This window comes from Scyliorhinus torazame, chromosome 21 (genome assembly GCF_047496885.1).
Source record: "Scyliorhinus torazame isolate Kashiwa2021f chromosome 21, sScyTor2.1, whole genome shotgun sequence".
NCBI classification, from domain to species: Eukaryota; Metazoa; Chordata; class Chondrichthyes; order Carcharhiniformes; family Scyliorhinidae; genus Scyliorhinus; species Scyliorhinus torazame.
In genome coordinates, this window is record NC_092727.1 from 10809160 (window position 1) to 10830149 (window position 20990).

Genomic DNA, 20990 nt, shown 5'->3' on the forward strand with positions numbered 1-20990 from the left:
GCCACATTTCTCACACGACGACAGTAACTACGCTTCCAAAGTTGTTAATTGTCAGTAAAGTGCTTGGGGACATCATGAGGCTTTGGTGGCTTCCTCCTTCTTATATTACCATGCTTGGTAATATGTTATATTCTTTGTCCTTTCTTCCAGAATGATCCGATGTAGCGTTGACAAAGAATATACTAATCAAAAGATTGAAACAAACTAATTTATTATTACACTACTAATTAAGTGAAGTTTGTACACTCTACTGAGCTACAGATAATAATTAAGTAATATTGAATCTATCCTACAGTACTCAATAATCTAAATAGTCACAAACTACACTGTGATATCATCTCATGTTAATTCTATCTACTCTAATCTTCTCCTTATGCTACTCCATCCAGCTTCTCCCATGATTCCTTCAGAGTCTGACTTAAATACAAATCAGTGGTAGCGCCCTATATATGCTATATACATATCATTACCCTCCTGAGGCCTAGTGGTACAAGTCACTGAACTGGTGAACCAAAATCTCAAAGCGCTAATGCTCTGGGGTTCCAGGTTTGAGTCTCACCATGGTGGCTGCATGAATTTGAATTCTGAAATAAACCTGAGGTTGTGAAAGATGCTATGTAAATGCAAGTCTTTCTTTCTCAAAAAAAAAAGGAACATCACATCACCTGTAACACTCTGTTTTACAGGTGACTTCAACAGATAACCGTCACCACTTTGAGCTCCATTAAGAAAGTTAACCTGTTTCAGCCAATCTCACAGTTAACAATGTGGTGATTAGATACTCGATGGGGCCTGAAAGAAAGCTGCTTTGAATCCCTTCACTGTCTGTCAACCCAGGTGAAAAGCAATCAAAGCAACAAAAAAAACACAATTTGATTTCCTCGCAAGTTTTCAATCTGTATTCGGTGCAGTGTGCATAAAATGCACAGTTATAATAATTGATGGAGTCAGCCTGTCGTGCCAGATTCTCAGTTTTTAATACTTCTCCATTTAAATTATTCACCACATCCAAAAACAGCAGCCCTGGGCTCAGCACCAACTCGTTACAATTCTGTATATTGCTGACAATGAATTGAATTGGGGCTTTGTTATCTGGTGCTCTTGTGTATAATGTGCTATTTGGCAATAATTCCATAGAAATATGGCCTTTCAGTTAAGGGAACATTTGCTTATCAAGAGGCCGGGCAGGAGAACGAGCGCTTATCAAGAGGCAGGGCAGGAGAACGAGCAGAATAATTTGCCTGATGCCGAGATCGTAAACAGAGACACAAGTTGGATCATAGCTTCACCTGGGCAGTAAACAGGAGACGTGCAATGAAAAATGATGCTGTGTAACAGGAATTTAATTTGCAAAGAAAGGTTAAGTAAATTGAGCTCAATTTTAAAATAGGGGAAACTTTGAGATTACCCAAAATGAACAATTGCTTCAGGCCAATTGCCAGTCACAGTGAATAGTCCATCTATCCGAGGAGTGGAAAGACAAATGTGTGTCTTAAACAAAAGTAAAATTAATCCAGGATCCTTCACAACAAAGGAGGTAATGGGCAGACAAGAGTTACAGGAAATGACCAAATCATGACTGAAGGGATATGTTTTGTTCTGTGCTGTGGCCGCGATAAAAATGCACGCGGAACATCTAGTTCTTTGACTAGTAAGATAGTTTAATAACAAAATTAACACTTGGAAAGATAACTAACAAACTATAATACAAATGACAACGATTAATGAATTCAGTGAATTCTCCTGTAGCTACTTCTAATCAACTGTCCTCGAGTACGACTTACTGCCATCTGCCAGATCTCTGGAGTCACATGGTGGATCTCTATCGCCACCTGCCGGTCAGAGGTCATACATCCAACTATATACATTGCTATGCATATGCATAGCATCACAGGATAGACTTGCTGAATATGGCAAGACAGATGCTTAGAAAGGTCAGATTGAGGGGGATAACCTAATGGAAATGTCAAATTCATGCCCCACTAAGGTTTTATGTTCAAGTGTCAGTCAATAACTGAGGCATGCCTTGGGCTAATGACACGCCCAAGGCTGTAACAGCAAGACGCGCCCCTCACCAGATCACAGAGAATAGCCTATTCCTTGTCATAGGCTCAGTTCCAAGTCCTATCACTGCAAAACCTCCAACTTCAGTGGCATGCCTGAGTTATGTGCACTGGTAACCAGGGGAATAATGTACGGCCAAACACATATGAGAAATGATCTGAATGAGGTATTTCACACCTGGAAAGATAGATGTTATCTAGCCCTGAGGTTAAAACACAAGACATCAATTTATTTTTGTTGGTTGAATATCACACTGCTTTGTAGCCAAATACCAACAAACACTTATTTTCAAATTCATAATTGTGTGAACTTTTGCTACCGACATCACTGAGATGCGAATAAATACTGTACAGCAAAAATTACTTTTTTTTCCTCCCTTTCTGCTCTCTGACTATTTATCTTTCTCTCGCCCCTATCTCTCCATTCCTCCCATTTCTTTCTCCATCACTCTCCTTCCTCTTCTCAGTCACATACCAATTTGTGGATCCCTTTGTGTAACTTTCCGGTTCTTTATTGACTCCCTGGACAAACTGATTTAAAAACGATTTCCTAAATCTGTCCAGCATTTTCTGTTGTATAAATATTCCAATTCTATCCAGCTTTGACAAAGAGGCACCCAGACTCGAAACGTGAGCTCCCTTCTCTCTCTCCACAGATGCTGTCAGACCTGCTGAGATTGTCCAGCATTTTATGCTTTTGTCCCTAAATCTGCCCTGGTTTAAAAAAACCATAAACACGCGAATCATGTTCGCCTTGTACAATATGAAGCTGAAATAGACCACACCCAGCAAAACCTGTTTTCACTCATTTACGTTAAGACTCGTATTTTAGATTATTTTACATCTGGTGCGGTGTACCAATTTCACAGCGCGGATTTATCAGCCAATGTTAAGAGGTACTGCTGCCATACAGCGAGCGATCAGAAAATCTTTCAGGAATTTGTGACAGTTTTATTCTGCTGAGCACGGATTACAGACAAGTGTGTGTTTCCCCCCAACCACCTGCCACTCTTTGGGAACAGCTCTGATCTCACGAGCGATTATATAAAAGTAACCAAATTCTCTGCAATGCAATGCACAAGCAGAATTGCTTGTTTCCCATTTGCACAGCCCAACCAATCGGCCTGTAATAAAAAAGCAAAATACTGCGGACGCTGGAATCTGAAACGATTTCCTTTGCCTGATAGTGCAGATCTGCGTAGATGCAACAATCTGCTTAACTCGATTTGTTTGAGGTCAGTTTCATTTTCATTCCACAGTCAATTTCCATGTTGTTTCTGGCCGCACACAACTAGATAATGGCTGCCTTGAGTAGCTTTAAGGGAGAACTGGACTGTCCCGTAAGTAAAGCCCCCACAGTACCATGGATCCTTCATGGATAACCTCAGCTGGTGTGGGAATTGAACCCGTGCTGTTGTCCTCGCTCCGCATCACGAACCAGCTGTCCAGCCAACTGAGCTAAACTGGCCCCCCTTTCCTGTATGTCTGGAGTTGTTCAGCGATCCTGTGGCCACAAATCATGGCCATAATTTCTGTGCTAAATGCCTGAGCTGAAAGATGTAATCAGGTCATTGAGAGCCCCCAGTGCAGGCAGCGTTTCACCAAGACACACGTGCTAAAGAGGAACATACTTTTAATTGCTCTTATCGAGCAGCTCACCCAAGAACCAGAGGCATTTTTAGGAGATGGTAATTATGTTCCCTACGACTGGCGCTTTGAAGCTGAAAAGACATGTTTGACCTGCCTTGCCTCCTAATGTCCCTCCCCCCTGATGCCCCGCTTTCAGAATGCTGCCGGCGAGGATCATGATACGACAAGTCCAATCAGAAATCTGCAGGAAAATAAATGCAGAGAGCACAAAATGATCCAGGATATGTTTTGGACAGGACACAATGCTTTGATGTGTGCTTCTTGTCAATCTGCACATAACAACTGCAAAACTACCTCATTAGAGGAAAAGTGTAAAGAGAAACAAGTATTTCTGGAGAAATGTACAACACTAGCAGAAAGTCACTGGTGTCCAGTTTTGCTTAAATTGGCAGCATTAATGAACTCAGTACCAATTCCCCTGGACATAAGGGTTAAATAGCAAAGAGAGATTAAACAAACTAATATTGCATTCGCCAGAATTTGGAAGGTAGAAAAGTGATGTGTTTAAGATATTAAGGTAAACTGATACTGTGGATAGAGAGAGTCCAGAAATGGGGACAAAGTCATAAAATCCATAGAATCATAGAATTTACAGTGTAGAAGGAGGCCATTCGGCCCATCGAGTCTGCACTGGCCCTTGGAAAGAGCACCCTACTGAAGCCCCACACCTCCACCCTATCCCCATAACCCAATAACCCCACCTCACCTTTTGGACACGAAGGAGCAATTTGGCATGGCCAATTCACCTAACCTGCACGTCTTTGGACTGGAAATTAAAACTCGAGTTAAGTCAGGCAACACTGCTAATGTGAAGGGTAATAATGTTTGGAGCTCTCTCACAAGCAACAGAAGAATTGTTGATTTTTAAATATGTGCTTGATGGATTTTAATTAATGGAATGTTTTAAGCAGAGATGGATGTACTGAGTTAGGACACTAATCAGCCGATGATCTGTATGATTGGGACCAGGAGCTAAATGGCCTCTTCCTGTTCCTTCATGATGGATCCTCAATCTTTGGCACCAGGAGGAGCTGCACAAGGAGGTGTAAAGTGCAGGGAAAATTCAAAGAATCTTCCACAATTGCCCACTTTCAAGATGCACTGGCGAAGGTCAGGAGTAAAAGAGAGACTTTTATGTCAAAAATTTCCTTCACATTCTCAGGGCATTCCAAAGCATTTTGTAAACAATGGCGTACTTGTAGCCACTGTTGCGATGTTGAAATGTGGCAGCATTTCTGATGCAGAGCTAGATTCCCACAATCAGCAATTGAGCAATGGTAAGTGTTTTGTGCAATGTTAATTTAGGGACAAATATTTGCCACGATGCTAAGGGAACTCCCCTACTCTTCTTCAAAATAGTGCCATGAGGTGTTTGCTGTCTCGCTGAAAGAGCAAATGGGTCCTCGGTTTAATGTCCCATCTGAAACGCGGCACTTGCAGCAATGTAGCACGCTCAGTACTGCGCTTGATGTCAGTTAAGTGCTCAAGCCTCTGAATTGGAGGTCTTTAAGTATGGCCGATGGGGTCAGCAAGTGTGACCTTTTTTGTTCTCACCCAACATGTCTGAAGCAGATATCTGGTCACTATCACATTGCTATTTGTGGGATCTTGCTGTGCGCAAAGTGGCAGGTGTGCCTCTCTACATTAGAACAGAAACTACATTTCAGAAAATTACTCAATTATCTGTGAACAACTTCCGGGATGCGTTGAAGTAGGGCATCTAGATCCTTTCCTTCCATTTGAACTACGGACGCGACCACTTAAATGTCAACTTGGCACTGCAGGATTGATAATAATAATAAGGGCAGAATGCAGAAATTACAACAGAAGTGAAGAAGATTGCTATGAAAAGAATGAGAGGGGAAGAAAAATAGTTGAAGAGGAACAAAAGGAGGAACCTGGCGCCGTGAGACAGCAAAGCTACCCACTGTGCCACCCTGCCACCCTTGCCTATCAAAGAATCTGTCAGTCGCAAAGCTCCAACTGTCCTAGCTCCCACTGGAAAAATTCCAACTTTCTATTACTTTGTTTCAGAAAGTGGTTCTGAGTTTGCTGCCGCCTGGCCGAGCTGCAGTTTAAGATTATGTCCCCAGGTTCTTAATTTCCCCATCATAGGAGTTTGTTTCTCTGCATCGGGTCCATCAATTAGGAGGAGAGAAAGCAGATGCAAAAGTTTACGGATTGACTCAAGGGAAACTTGTTATGTCTGTAATCCGTGAAGATAACTGTTGCATTTCACAATTCTCTAAAGATGGGTCTCCAAAAGATTCTTGGAGAAATATCTGAAGAAATAAAAGCGGCAGAAGGGAGACTTGATTATCTGGCAAATGAACTCCATTCTATCAAAATAATTGGAGATCTGCACAATCTGCTTTCTCATTGAACTTACTGAAATTGTATTTTGATGCTGTTCTGATTTCTCAACACTTCCAGCTCTGCTACTTGGCAGATTGGTTGGATGCAGAGACATGCCTTGAAGTAATTAGTAGAACCCTTCCAACAGCAAGTTCTCAAAGAAAGTTGGAATATGCACTTTCTGTGGCGTGCAGTATGTAACCCACTTGAACTTTCAAACAACTTGTCAGCTGATGTTTGTCTCCCTATGCCTCCCGAATACTACCTCCATTGCCTAATGTCCAGGTCTCTGCTTCGAGTCCCACTTGTGTTTTCTACATTTTTCGTGGTCAGGGAGTTGAATCTGTGGAGGACCTTTGGGCAGTGAAGGCATGTTCTCATGGACAAGGATAGTCAACATGCACCAGAATTTAGAGTGTCAATGAATTTGAAAAGGGCGTTATTGAATTTGGGAAGAGTGCCTGAGTAGGAATTGACAATCGTGGTCAGGCTGACAAACTGAAAAGGTTCATCGTAAATGTCTTACGACTAGGAAAAATGCACCCATTTAAAAAACTGTTAACAAACCTCCGCTGAGGAATGTGAAATTTTCATGTCACCGAACAATACAGAGTCAAAACGAACCTGGATGAATTCCTGAAAGTAGAGGACAAGTCAAATGATAGAAAATGAATGATGAATGGGAGGGTTGGGAAGGAGTTGAGGTTATCGGTATTGAGGGTCAGAGACGAATTTCCAAGCTTATCCTTTGTTGCTCAAAGAATATTATCCTGCTTCTCAAAGAAGAAGAAAAGAAAAAGAAAGGTACAACACAGGAACAGGCCCTTTGCCCTCCAAGCCTGTACCGGCCATGCTGCCCATCTAACCTAAAACCTTCTACACTTCCGGGGTCCATATCCCTCTATTCCCATCCTATTCATCTACTTGCCTAGATGCCCTTTAAACGTTACTGTCGTACCTGCTTCCACTTAAAGCAACCACAACTCAGGTATAAAGAGAAAGGAGATTGACGGGGGCTCCAAGGAGATTTTGTGCCTGAATGGGAAGATGCATAATTGGCTCATTCGCTTCCCCTCCGAGTTCTCTAGAGACAACCAATCTGACATGAAATTCATAACAATAGCAACCCAGGAGCACGTTGGGAAATCCTGAGGATGCGACGAGGCATGACTCACTTTGCCCCGACATTGGCAACAGTGCCTTCAGCCGACTGGGCCCAAAGCTCTGTAATTTCCTCTCCAGACCTCAATGTTTCTCCTTTCTTTAAGATCTTCCTTACCGCCTAACAAACCTTTGGACACATGTTCTAATGTCTGTTTCCGTGGCTCAGTGTTAATTTTTGATCACCTAGCCCTTACATTGAGGGAACAGAAAGAAATAAGGATCGAGGATAATATGAAGAAGAACCATTGGGGAAAAGAAGAGCACAAACATTAACTAAGGAGCAGGTACAATTTAACACCCACCTCTGCCCTCTCCCTGTCAAAGGTTAAAACAAAAGGGTTCTCCCTTTCTTCTTTGAGCAGAGGCCCAAACAATCCCCGCCCAACAGTGCTCTCCTCCGCCTGGCTGAACTTGTTCTGTCACTCAGCAATTTCCCCCTTAACTTGGCTCACCTCCTGCAAACAATAGGTGTGGCTATGGGTACCTACTCGGGCCCCAGTTATGCCCGGTCTTTTTGTGGGTTATGTGGAACATTCCCTGTTCCAGTCCGACTCGGGCCCGCTCCTACAACTCTTTACCTGTTACATTGGTAACTGCATTGGTGTCGCTTCGTGCATTCGTCTGGAACAATTTATCAATTTTGCTTCCGATTTCCACCCCTCTCTCACGTTCCCCCGGCCCATCTCCGACACTTCCTTTCCCTTCCATGACCTCTCTGTCTCCATTTCCGATGATAGACTGACTGACTACCAATATTCATTGTAAACCCACCGGCTCCCACAGCTACCTCGACCACCTAAGGACTCTGTCCCATTCTCCCAGTTTCTCTGCCTTGGTTGCATTTGTTCCGATGGCGCCACCTTCAAAAATGGTGCTTCTGGCAAGTCGGCTTTATTCCTTAGCTGAGGTTCCCCTCACCTGTGGTTGACAGGACATTCAACTGGGTGGACCCATTTCCTGCATCTCTGCCCTCACCCCTCCCCCTTCCTTCCCTCCCAGAATCATGTCCCCCTTGTCTTCACTTCCCACCCCACCAGCCTCCATATTCAAAGAATCATCCTCCAACCATTCCCTCCAGCGCCAACACAATGCCACCACGCAACACATCTTCCCCTTACCCCCCCTCCTCCCATCAGCATCCCGCAGGGACTACTCCCTCCCCAACACCCTGGTCTACTCCTCCATCACACCCAGCTCCCCATGCCCTTCACATGGCACCTTTCTTTGCAACCACAGAAAGCACGACACATGCCCCTGTACCTCCTCCTCCCTCACTATTCAAGGCGCCAAACATTCCTTTCAGGTTAACCGGCATTTCACTTGCACCTCCTTCCAGCTGATGCATGTTCAGCACCTGTCACGTGTGGAAGATGAGATGGATCATTTGAGGTGAAAATTAAAGGGTAGGTGCAATGGAGGGAGTGTCTCCCGTTTCAGGAATTCCACAGTAGAGACCCATAGGCTATTAAAGGGTTTCCCATTCATTGGCAAACAAAGTTTTGAGGCAGTGGAGTTGTGGAGTGGGAATTGAAGAGTTGTGTTCTGAACGTTCATTAAAACAAATGCTCAAATATTAGAATTTTGTTTTAATAATTTGTTCCTTTAATTGCCTACTCATTTAGGCTACTTGACCCAATCAAGTCACACATCCTCCTTCACCAGGACAAGCTGTAGAAGTGTATAGCAGAAGATCACAATTCACTTTGATCTTGATTTGATATGTCAATATGCTTCAAAGCTAATCTCTGTTTTTTCTTAAATTTAGAGTCTCCAATTATTTTTTTCCAAAAAAGGAGCAATTTAAAGTGGCCAATCCACGTACCCTGCACATCTTTGGGTGGTGGGAGTGAAACCCATCAGACACAGGGAAAATGTACAAACTCCACACGGACAGTGGCCGGGATCGAACCAGGGTCCTCAGCGCCGTAGGCAGCAGTGCTAACCACCGCGCTGCCGTGCCGTCCCACTGTAAGGCTAATCTCAAGTCTCAAGCCTAAACTGGACACATTTTGACAGGAAATATTCAAGTATGGACGTTAGAATTCTTATTTCTTTGTACCCAATAGAGTGTAAATGCTGGTTTTAATGATTTTACTCAGGAAACCAATGTTTAAAATGTGTACACTAAAATGAAGCCCGCCTCTCCGAAGCCAGGGTTTAGCCAAATGCAGCTATTAATCAGCGAAGGTGTGAGCTGTGATTCAGTGTTAACACCCTCACCTCTGATTCCAGAGCTGTGGGTTCGCATTCAATTCCACAAGATTGAGCACAAAATCATGGCTGACACTCCTGTGCGGCTGTCAGTATTGCTGCACTTTCGAATGTTAACGATCCGTGATGTTCTTTTGAAGAGAAGTTTTCTGGTGCCCTGGTCAATATTTATTTCTCAGTCAACATTCACTGAATAGATAATCTGGTCACTGTCACATTCTGTTTGTGAGAACTCGTGTCTAAATTGGCTGCCTCCTTTCCAACATTACAATGCTTAAAAGTGTTTTATTGGTTGTATAACACTTTGTGGCAACCTAATCTTCTGAAAGATCAATTCAGGCTCGTTCCCCAATATTGGCAAAGACACAAGGCAAACTCGATACACCTTGATCTCTTTCCATCTATCCATTCCTTTGGGGGCCGGTTTAGCTCAGTTCACTGGACAGCTGGTTCATAACACAGAGCAAGGCTAACAGTATGGGTTCAATTCCTGTGGTAAACCACTGTTGCACCTGTATTAGGTGATGTAAGGTAGGACCTGTACTACAGATTCGCCGGTAGTCCCTGCCTGCTGGCTCCGCCCAGTAGGCGGAGTATAAATATGCGTGCCCTCCATTCAGCAGCCATTTAGCCAGCTGCTGTGGGAGGCCACACATCTTAGAGCAATAAAGCCTCAGTTGTACCCAACTCTAGTCTTTGTTCAATTGATTGTGCCTCAATTCCAACACCAGCTGATGTTATCCATGAAGATCTTGCCTTCTCAACCTTGCCCCATCACCTCATGTGTGTGCTTTGACAAAGAGTCATCAGACTCGAAACGTCAGCTCTTTTCTCTCCCTACAGATGCTGCCAGACCTGCTGCGATTTTCCAGCGTTTTCTCTTCTGTTTCAGATTCCAGCATCCGCAGTAATTTGCTTTGACCTCATGTGTGTTGATCCTCAGGCTATATCACCATCAGTCAGCCCTCTTCTGGAAAGGGGAAAGCAGATTATTGTCATCTGGGACTTTTATATCCAGGGGTGGGAACAGATGGGTTCAGGGAATGCCATTGACTTATTTCCACCTGGTCTCAAACTATTTTCTTTTGATTCCAGAATTCTGTGAGTTCATCTTTGACCCAAAGACAGCACACAGACAGAAGGAAAGAGGGAGATATCTAGTTGGGCATATGAACAGCCCGATGAGAATAATCCTGAAAGATTCACAAATAGCTGGCAAGTGCTTGCTCACAGAGGAGCTTCATTAATGGGCCATCACTACCAAGCACAGTTAAGGCTGGGCAATTGATACTGCAAACAAAAGCATTGGTGCAGGAGTTAACCCGGGAGTCAAAGTGAGGAATCATGATGTGTACAGTGGGACAGCAACTATTATTTGTCAGCTTGGTACAATAGTAGAGGATAGAAGTTAACGTGGGTGACACCTCAAGCTGTCAAGAGTCTGTCTCGATTTGGACGGTGGCTCAGTATCATTTTTCTCTGCTGTCAGTGATGGTGCAAATCCGCTGCACAATGTGACGTTGCATTCACTGAACTTCTTCCTCCTGCCTGTTAGCTCACAAACACAGGAATAAATAACACACTGGTTTTGGAACCTCCACTGTAGAATACATGAAAGAATAATTAAACATGAGAATGTTCCGAATTAGAGTACATTTTATTATCTCACACTGCCAGCGTAAAATTTCAGCTATCAGGAGCCGCAGTTCGAGGCCCAAATTATTTCCCCTTCTGTTAGTTTGGACGGAATCATTCACCGGCTTCTAATCCCTTAGTACCCAAATTTCTAATTTTTAAAAAAATCATCATTTACGGGATGTGGGCATCGCTGGTTAGGCCAGCATTTATTGCCCGCCCCTAGCTGCCCTTCAGAAGATGCTGGTGAGCTGCCTTCTTGAACCGCTGCAGTCCATGAGGTGTAGGTAATCCCTCAGTGCTGTTAGGGAGTGAGTTCCAGGATTTTGACCCAGCGACAGCGAAGGAACGGCCGATATATTTCCAAGTCAGGGTGGTGAGTGACCTGGAGGGGAACCTCCAGGTGGTGGGGTTCCCAGGCATCTGTTGCTCTTGGCCTTCCAGATGGTAGTGGTTGTGGGTTTGGAAGGTGCAGCCTAAGGAACCTTAGCGAGTTCCTGCAGTGCATCCTGTAGATGGTACACATGACTGTTGATTGGTGGTGGGGGGATTGAATGTTTGTGGATGGCGCGCCAATCAAGTGGGCTGCTTTGTCCTGGATGGTGTTGAGCTTCTTGAGTGTTGTTGGAGCTGCACTCATCCAGGCAAGTGGGGAATATTCCATTACACTCCTGACTTGTGCCTTGTAGATGGTGGACAGGCTTCAGGGGGTCAGGAGGTGAGTTATTCCAATAGGGTTCCTAGCCTTTGACCTGCTCTGGGAGCCACAGTATTAATGTGGCTGGGTCCAGTTCAGTTTCTGATCAATGGTATCCCCCAGGATGTTGATTGTGTGGGGATTCAGCGATGGTAATGCCATTGAATGTCAAAGGGCAATGGTTAGATCTCTCTTGTTGGAGATGGTCATTGCCTGGCACTTGTGTGGCGCAAATATAACTTGTCACTTGTCAGCCCAAGCCTGGATATTGCCCAGGTCTTGTTGCATTTTGACATGGACTGCTTCACTATCTGAGGATTTGCGAATGGTGCTGAACATTGTGCAGTCATATGGAAACATCCCCACTTCTGACCTTAAGGTATTTAAAAATTAATTGACAGGATGTGGGCATTGCTGGTTAGGCCAGCATTTATTGCCCATCCCTAGTTGCCCTTCAGAAGGTGGTGGTGAGCTGCCTTCTTGAACCGCTTCAGTCCCTGAGGCGTAGGTACAGCTACAGTGCTATTATGGAAGGGAGGTCATTGATGAAGCAGCGGGAGATGGTTGGGCCCAGGACACTACCCTGAGGAACTCCTGCAATGATGTCCCAGAGCTGAGATGATTGACCTCCAACCACCACAGCCATCTTCCTTTGTGCCAGGTATGACTCCAACCTGGAGAGCTTTCCCCCTGACTCCAGTTTTGCTAGGGCTCCCATTAGATTCCGTAGGCAGCACCTTCTAAACTCACGACCACTACCAGCAAGCAGGTCAAGGACTGTAGATACCTAGGGACACCCACCACCTCGAGGTAACCTCCCCTCCCCCCCACCGCCACCCCCCCCCCCCCCCCCATCCACACACCCCCTGCCCCCACCCCCACACACCCCACAAATCAGTCATACCCTGACTTGGAAATATATTGCCGTTACTTCACTGTCACTGGGTCAAAATCCTGGAACTCCCTCCATCACAGCACAGTGGGTGCACCGACACCTCGGGGACTCCAGCAGTTCAAGCAGGCAGCTCACCACCACCTTCGGAAGGGCAACTAGGGATGGGCAATAAATGCTGGCCAAGCCAGCGGCTCCCACATCCTGTAAATGAATAACAAAAAAAAAATCACATGAAGTTCTTTCCTGGGTAAGCCGAACGTAGAATTTATTCTTTTCAGAACCCTTAGACTAGAATTGTTGCTGAGGAAAGATGTCAAAAATAGGGCTCATGTGCCGCTAGCGGCAGAATTACTAAAAATAAATAAAAATATTTAAAGGAATAGAGATTGAAGGATTAAAAGAAATCCTCTTTCACAGCTTCAATCATAATGCACTAAGGCAAACAGTAAGTAATAGCAGCAAGCTTGGCAGCTGGAAAACTAGCTTGTAGAGACACAATGGCTGCCTCACAGCTCCAGGGACCCGGGTTCAATTCTGGCCTCGGGTCACTGTCTGTGTGGAGTTTGCACTTTCTGCCCGTGTGCGTGGGTTTCCTCCGGGTGCTCCGGTTTCCTCCCACAGTCCAAAAGGTGTGCAGGTTAGGTGGATTGGCCATGATAAATTGCCCCTTAGTGTCCAAAAGGTTAAGTGGGGTTACTGGGTTACGGAGACAGGGTGGAGGTGTGGGCTTAAGTGGGGTTCTCTTTCCAAGGGCCGGTGCAGACTCGATGGGCCAAATGGCCTCCTTCTGGACTGTAAATTCTATGATTTTAACATCAACTAAAATATCAGAGACACTGGAAACCTGAAATACAAACAAAGTGCTGGAAGCAGTCACGTCAGGGCGCAGCTGTAGAAAGGATTAACATTTCAGCTTGACCTGATGCTCCCTAATCTGCTGAGTGTTTCCAGCGTTTTCTGTTTTGGTAAGAATTACACCAGGTCTCCCATTAAATCGATTGTTAAGGTTTTGCCAAGATAGCAATGAGCACAAGGAGTGGTAGGAATCGTTCAGAAATTGTACGATCGATATGAAAATGTAATGTCACTAATTGAGAACATAAGTAGGAAACCATCACTTACATCCCATAATAAGGAAGCAGGCAATTAGCAGAAAAGTGAAGCGCAAGTAATTCGCGGACTATTAATTGAACCTGAAAAAATGCATTTTGAGGTTTTTATCTCGCCGATGAGCTATTCCTAAATTTTGCATAGAGGGTGACTCGTAGCAAGAGAGTCCATTCATGTCTTATCCTGTAAAGTTCAGCAGGAACTCCACCAGTTCTTTTGGCCTGGAAGGGGAGGATTCAGGCGTTCTCTTTACCTGTAGCCAAGATCAGGAATTCCTGCTTGGTGAGGGATCACTGCTCCTTCTCTGCTTGTTGCTAATTGACATTAGCCCAGTCTTTGGTTTTGGAGGAGGAGCGTGCGAGGCGGAGAATCAGAATTGTTGTTACGATGCAAAAAAAGCGGACATTCAGCCATTGTGTCAGCAATGGCTCAACTAATGAGCAATTCAGTGGATCCTGCAGGTTTAAGCTGAAGATTCTGGCTTGCAAGGATTTCAAGGTGATGCACGATCAATTGCACAAAGACTTGAGTTGGGTACAACTGAAGCTTTATTGCTCCAAGATGTGTGGCCTCCCATAGCAGCTGGCGAAATGGCTGCAGCATGGAGGACACACATATTTATACTCCGCCTACTGGGCGGAGCCAGTAGGCAGGGACTACCAATGTACCTGTAGTACAGGTCTAACCATACATCACCTAATAGAGGTGCAACAGTGGTTTACCACACAAGGAAAGGAGTTTATAGAAACCTCATTCCGCCGCTGTCTCCCCTGTAAGACTATTGAGGGTTTTACTTCTCCACCCTCATAAAACTATGAATGTGCTGCGACAAATGGCGTGTTTAATTGTGGTGCTAAAACAAACAAGTGGTCAAATTATAACTGATGGTTTGTGACTATTGTGGTCAGGCAGGAATGCTCCCTCAGTCCCAAATACTTCTCTCCACCACCCCTCCCCCCTCCCCCCATCCCACATCTCCAACCTCCTTGTATCAAAATTCCAGGATTAAATGTGTCAACATAATCCAGTTCAATAAACTGCTGGAACGTGGAATTTGTACCTTTTCTTTATCATTCGTTTCCTAATTTCTTGTGGAGACTGGAACAAAAACATTTGGCCCATGTTTTTACTTGACGAACATCGTGCAGCTTTGAGGCTAACTTCTATCAAGGAGGTAACCTTCTGGGGAAGAAATTTCTTCGTAAACAGGGCTTGACAATTCAGTCCCTTGAGCCTGTCCCAAAATTCAATTCGATGGCCACCGCCCTGTACCTCCTCCACACTTAACCTGCCTTTATTACTTATTTCCTGAAAGCATTTTTTGCGATTTGATTATTGACAAATGTAAATGGCGCGTGATCTTATATAATCACATTGTTTTTTTAAAATAAGTTTAGAGTACCCAATTCTTTTTCTTCCAATTAAGGGGCAATTTAGTGTGACCAATTCACCTAGCCTGCACATCTTTGGGTTGTGGGGACAAAACCCCGCAAACACGGGAAGAATGTGCAAACTCCACACGGACGGTGACCCAAGGCCGGGATCGAACCTGGGTCCTCAGCGCTGTGAGGCAGCAGTGCTAACCACTGCACCGCCGTGTTGCCCTGCATGTAACATTGTTATGACCAAGGATGTCTTGTACACTTTGCTGGCTTCATTTATCCAGCCAATAAAAGGTTTAGCAAACACCTGCGTATGTTTGATCTCTGTAGGTGACATGAAAGAATATCAGTAAAACGAAGATCAATCAAAATAAGAATTTCCATTTATGTGGCACCTTTCGTGTCCTCGGAATGTCCCGAACACTCTACATCCAAACGGTTACTTTTCTAAAGTAATGTGTTAGCAAACACAGCAGCCTGTTTGCACTTGGCAAAGGTCTCACAAACAGTAATGGGATAATGGGTCAGTTAATTTGCTCTGGTGATGTCAGTTGTCAGCACCCATTTGAAAAGAGGGTAAATTCAAAACTGCTCTGTGAAAACATTGGGCAGGATCTTTCAAAGGGCGGCATTTCCCACCCACACTCCAAAGGGGTTAATGGGGCTCTATGCTTTTGAGGTCAGCAGATCTTCCTCAGTTTCACAAAAAAAAAGGTTTATGATCGGCGCGACAGACTTCACTCGGAGGGGTCTGGCTTGTTCAGCAATAACATCAGCTGAACAATGTCCAAGGGTTATTTTAGAAAATAACATTCTGGGATACAGTACAAGTAATTTGAGGTATGATGCGATGAGATTTTCCATTTTATTTTTCCTCATTCACTCGAAACTCCCTCTGTGATTTTTTAATCTAGATGTCAGCTTGTTTAATATGAACAATGCTTCCACTAACAGAGATTGTAGGGGAACCAATTAAGCAATCATTCACTAATGTCATCAGAATAAATTCTACACCTCTGTATTTAAGCTGTGTTTGCGTCATAATGCTCCACCTTCTTTATCGGATTTGGAATCTGGGAGATAGGTTTTGATTCTGCGATAGTGTAAAGTGGCTGATAGTGAGGCTGTTTTGTATCTCCACCTAATTATGTTTCTGTTGACTATAATAGAAACAAATATCTGGAGAGATGCAGGACAAGAGCCTGATCTGATTTTGTCTTCGACTATCACAGTCTAAACTGTCTCATGTCTATGGGCAAGAAGTGAGTGTTGTTTGATAAAGGGGGCATAAAACTGCCATTATGGAGTTAGTGAAAGTGTCGAGGCACATGAGATGGTGCAAATAAAAAACTATCCAGGATGTTGCCGGAACTGAGAAGTTATAACACTCAGCAAAGATTGAACAGGCTGCGGCTGTTTCCTCTAGAAAACAGAAGGCTGACGAGTGTACTAATTGGGGTCTTTAAAATTCTTTAACAAGGACACAGGAGATTTAATATGGGATTCTCCGATCCTGGAGTTAAATGTTGATGTCGTCGTAAACGCCAGAGCATTTTACGACGGTGTCACCTGGCCCCAAGGATCGGCACAGGGGGCCAGCACGGCACTGGAGCGCTTCACGCAGCTCCAGCTACCGGCCGGCGCGAGTTCGCGCCAGCGCATGGGTTGCCTTCTCCGCACCGGCCCCCCCCGTGCAACATGGCGGAGCGCTACAGGGGCCCGGCGCGGAGGAACATAGGCCCCCCCACTCGGGATAAGCCCGCCCGCCGATCTGTAGGCCCCGGTCGTGGACCAGGCCATCGTGGAGGCCCCCCCCGGAGTCGGATCCCCCCTCCCCCCACCAGGACGGCCCTGCAGCATGAACGCCGAGGTCCTGCCGGGTAGAACGGCGCCGGAGGGACTTGGCCAAATGCCCGTTGAGCACGGAGACTCGCCGGGGGGCCCACATTGAGTGGCCCCCGACCGGCATCGCGCCAACTGCGCCGGTGCCATTGGCACCGATTCTCCGGTCGCCGGTGATTCGGCGGACCGGCGGCGGAGCACCGTTGTGTGATTCGCGCCCCCCCCGCCGGCGATTCTCCGACGTACATACACTTCCCGGTATACTGGCCGACCATTTGTACAATGCCAAATGTAGTTCGCCCGCCCTTCAACGGGGAAGGTCGTACTCCGCAAAAACCAAGGGGAAGATAATCATTTCCACCCCGTGGGTCCCTTGCTGGATATTACAGATTCAATAGGGGAGATGTAGAGATTTCTGCATGTGGAGAAATCCAAAACTAGGAATCATTAATTTGAGACAGCCACTAAATCCAGTGAGGAATTTAAATGAAAACTTCTTTACCCAGAGAGTGGTCAGAATATGGAACTCACTGTCACAAAGTACGGGAGGAGAATATGATAGATTATCTGAGGGAAAGCTAGCTGGGTACATGGTGGGGGAAAGTTTCTGCTGCAAAGGTTAAATGAAGGAGGGAAAGAGGAGCATTAACAAAGATTTAGATCAGTTAGCAATGCTTCGGTGTTGTAAATTCTACGCCATTTTATGTAAGTTCGTTATTTCATCTTTGTGTAACAAGGTGTTACCTTCAATTATGGATAAGGCAGCATGGGAACCTGGGGCAAAATTCTCCGTTATCGGCGGAAAGTCCGCCGATCGGCGCAAAAAACGGCGCAAATCCCACTTGCGTCACGTCATAAAAATGGGCCGATAGTCTCCGGCCCGAAATGGGCTAGCAGCGACGTGACGGGATCCGGCTTGCGCAATGGTTCACGCCGTGCAGCGTCATATGCGCTGCACGGCGTGACGGCTCATAAGGCCGCGCAGCTCCCCCCCACCCGACCGGAACACGCGACCGCAACACCCGACTGGATGGCTAGCCGTCGCTCAGCCCCGAGGTTCGAGTCACGCGATGTGGAGGCGCTCCTGGACGCGGTGGAGCAGAGGAGGGACGCCCTGTATCCCGGGCACGGCCGCAGAGTTGCCCCACGCCACAGCCGGCGTCTGTGGAGGGAAGTGGCAGAGGCCGTCACCGCTGTGGCCCTAACACCACGGACAGGCACCCAGTGCCACAAGAAGTTGAACGACCTCGTCAGAGCAGGCAGGGTGAGCCTCCCCCATATCCCCCATATCCCCCCCTCCCCATATCCCCCCTCCCCCATATCCCCCATATCCCCCCCTCCTCCATATCCCCCATATCCCCCCCTCCCCCATATCCCCCATATATCCCCCTCCCCCATATCCCCCCTCCCCCATATCCCCCCTCCCCCATATCCCCCAGATCCCCCCTCCCCCATATCCCCCCTCCCCCATATCCCCTCCTCCCCCATATCCCCCATATCCCCAAGTGAATCCAGCCCTAACCTTAACCTCTGCAATGCACGCGCAACCGATGGCGTGCATTCATATACCTGCCTAACACTGTTGCCTTTTACCCCTGCCACCACCCCCCCCCCCCCCACAGGAGAAGCGCGCACACAACAATAGGGAGCATGTGAGGACTGGAGGAGGGCCCGCTGATGAGAGGCCACTGACCATACACGAGGAAAGGGCCCTGGAACTGGCTGGCGGACCTGAGGACCGGGAGGTTGCTGATGCAGAGGTCGGGGCCCCACGAGCAAGTGAGCCACCAACAGCCCATCCCCATATCCCCCCTCCCCTATATCCCCCTCCCCCATATCACCTGATCGCTGCCTGATGTCTAACCATGCATGCTTCATTGTGTATCGCAGGACCAAACGTCCAGGCACCCATCCCCGCAGATACACACCGCCCGCAGGATGCCCCTCGGAGACCACAGGAGACAGAGAGACCCGCACCCTCCAGCATGCGACGCCCGCAGGATGCCCCTCGCACACCACGGGAGACGGAGAGACCCGGACCCTCCAACATGCGACGCCCGCAGGATGCCCCTCGGAGACCACAGGAGACGGAGAGACCCGCACCCTCCAGCATGCGACGCCCGCAGGATGCCCCTCGCACACCACGGGAGACGGAGAGACCCGGACCCTCCAGCATGCGACGCCCGCAGGATGCCCCTCGGAGACCACGGGAGATGGAGAGACCCGGACCCTCCAGCATGCGACGCCCGCAGGATGCCCCTCGGAGACCACGGGAGATGGAGAGACCCGGACCCTCCAGCATGCGACGCCCGCAGGATGCCCCTCGCACACCACGGGAGACGGAGAGACCTGGAGCAACAGGGAGACGACACCCCCGTCACGTGCGGGAGCGACCACCCAGCGATGAGGGGGGCAGCCACAGGCCCCCGTCACATCCGAGCCAGGACACCACTACCCAGGACACCACTATCCAGGACACCCCTACCCGGGACACCACTACCCAGGACACCCCTACCCGGGACACCACTACCCAGGACACCCCTACCCGGGACAGCACTACCCGGGACAGCACTACCCGGGACAGCACTACCCGGGACAGCACTACCCGGGACAGCACTACCCAGGACACCCCTACCCGGGAAGACGAAATACTGGACAGTGACTCAGAGTGGATGGGTGGAGACGAACCCCCACCCCAAAGTGCCATGGACTCAGAGTGGGACGAAGAGCACGACACAACGCCACTGCTGTCACCAACACCCTCCACCATCGCAGAAACACTCACCACGGTTGGGCACTTTAGTGATGAAGCGTCTGGTACACTCACTGGTGCACACAACACAGCCGTCCCGGTACAGCAGGTGGAGGTAGGAGCAGCAGAGGGACCGGGCGGTCGGAGGGCAGCCCAGACCAAGCGAACATCTGCCGCCTAGATGGATCCCGGGTTCCTGCAGTTACCACACCCACACATAGATCCGATGCAACCACCGACACGGAGACGAGCGAATAGGGTGACGGGTGGCTTGCGGCGGCTGCGGTCGCAGGTGGAGGAGTCCACCCGCGTCCAGGAGCTGGGAGTGGTCCCGGTCATGCGTGCCACCCAGGCTGACACCGCACGGGTGGCGTCCGCGGTGGAGGCAATGGGTGCGACGGTGTCAGACATGGGGAACGGTTTGCGAGGCCTGGGGCCTTCTGTGCAGGCGGCGTCTGTGGCCCAGGAAATGGCTGCCCTCTCACAGGAGGCCATGAGCCAGTGCCAGCGCCAGATGGCAGAGGCGCTCAACGCCATAGTCCAGTCTCAGCAGGCCATGGCCCAGTCTCAGCAGGCCATAGCCCAGTCTCTGCAGGCCATGGCCCAGTCTCTGCAGGCCATGGCCCAGTCTCAGCAGGCCATCGCTGAGGGCATCGGCGCCAGTGGCCATGTGCGAGCCGGCGTCGCACTGTCACAGACAGGGTTCGACATCCCCCTGGGCTCCATGGCTGCAAACCTGCAGACCCCTGTCGATACCAGCACGGGCCTCCAGGACTGGCAGCGCCAGATGTCGGGGGCGCGTCGGATGGCCAGTCCGTTCGCATCCCCCACCCATGTAGAGGCCTGGGGGCCATCGGGCACCCCGAGGGAGGAGGAGGTGGTGTGGTCCGTCCCGGCTCCCTCTGTAGGGGAGGTCCCGGTACACCGCGACACCTCGGACTCCCCCCCTTCCGTCCCAGGTGCATCGGGTGGGCAACGGGCAGGACAGGCTGGCAGCTCGCCATCCCATTTGCCCGGGCCGCAGCCTGGCCCATCTAGGCCAGGACGCCCCAGGAAACGGCCGCCAAAGGGATCCAGTGTCAGAGGGCAGGAATCACAGGAGTCCACCTCCAGTTCTGCTGTACCGTCTGGGGAACCACGTAGACGTAGCCAAAGGGCCCGCAAGGCCAAACAATTAGACACTGAGTAAGTTGGCACGGGTGCAGGGCACAGATGAGTTTTAGGGGCTAGGGCA

General features: G+C 48.0%; 2 pseudogenes; both read left to right on the forward strand.

The window, feature by feature from the left end:
- Window positions 1-1141: 1141 nt before the first annotated feature.
- Window positions 1142-6096, forward strand: LOC140398732 (E3 ubiquitin/ISG15 ligase TRIM25-like; annotated as a pseudogene).
- Window positions 6097-7234: 1138 nt separating this feature from the next.
- Window positions 7235-11049, forward strand: LOC140398734 (E3 ubiquitin-protein ligase RNF135-like; annotated as a pseudogene).
- Window positions 11050-20990: the final 9941 nt, after the last annotated feature.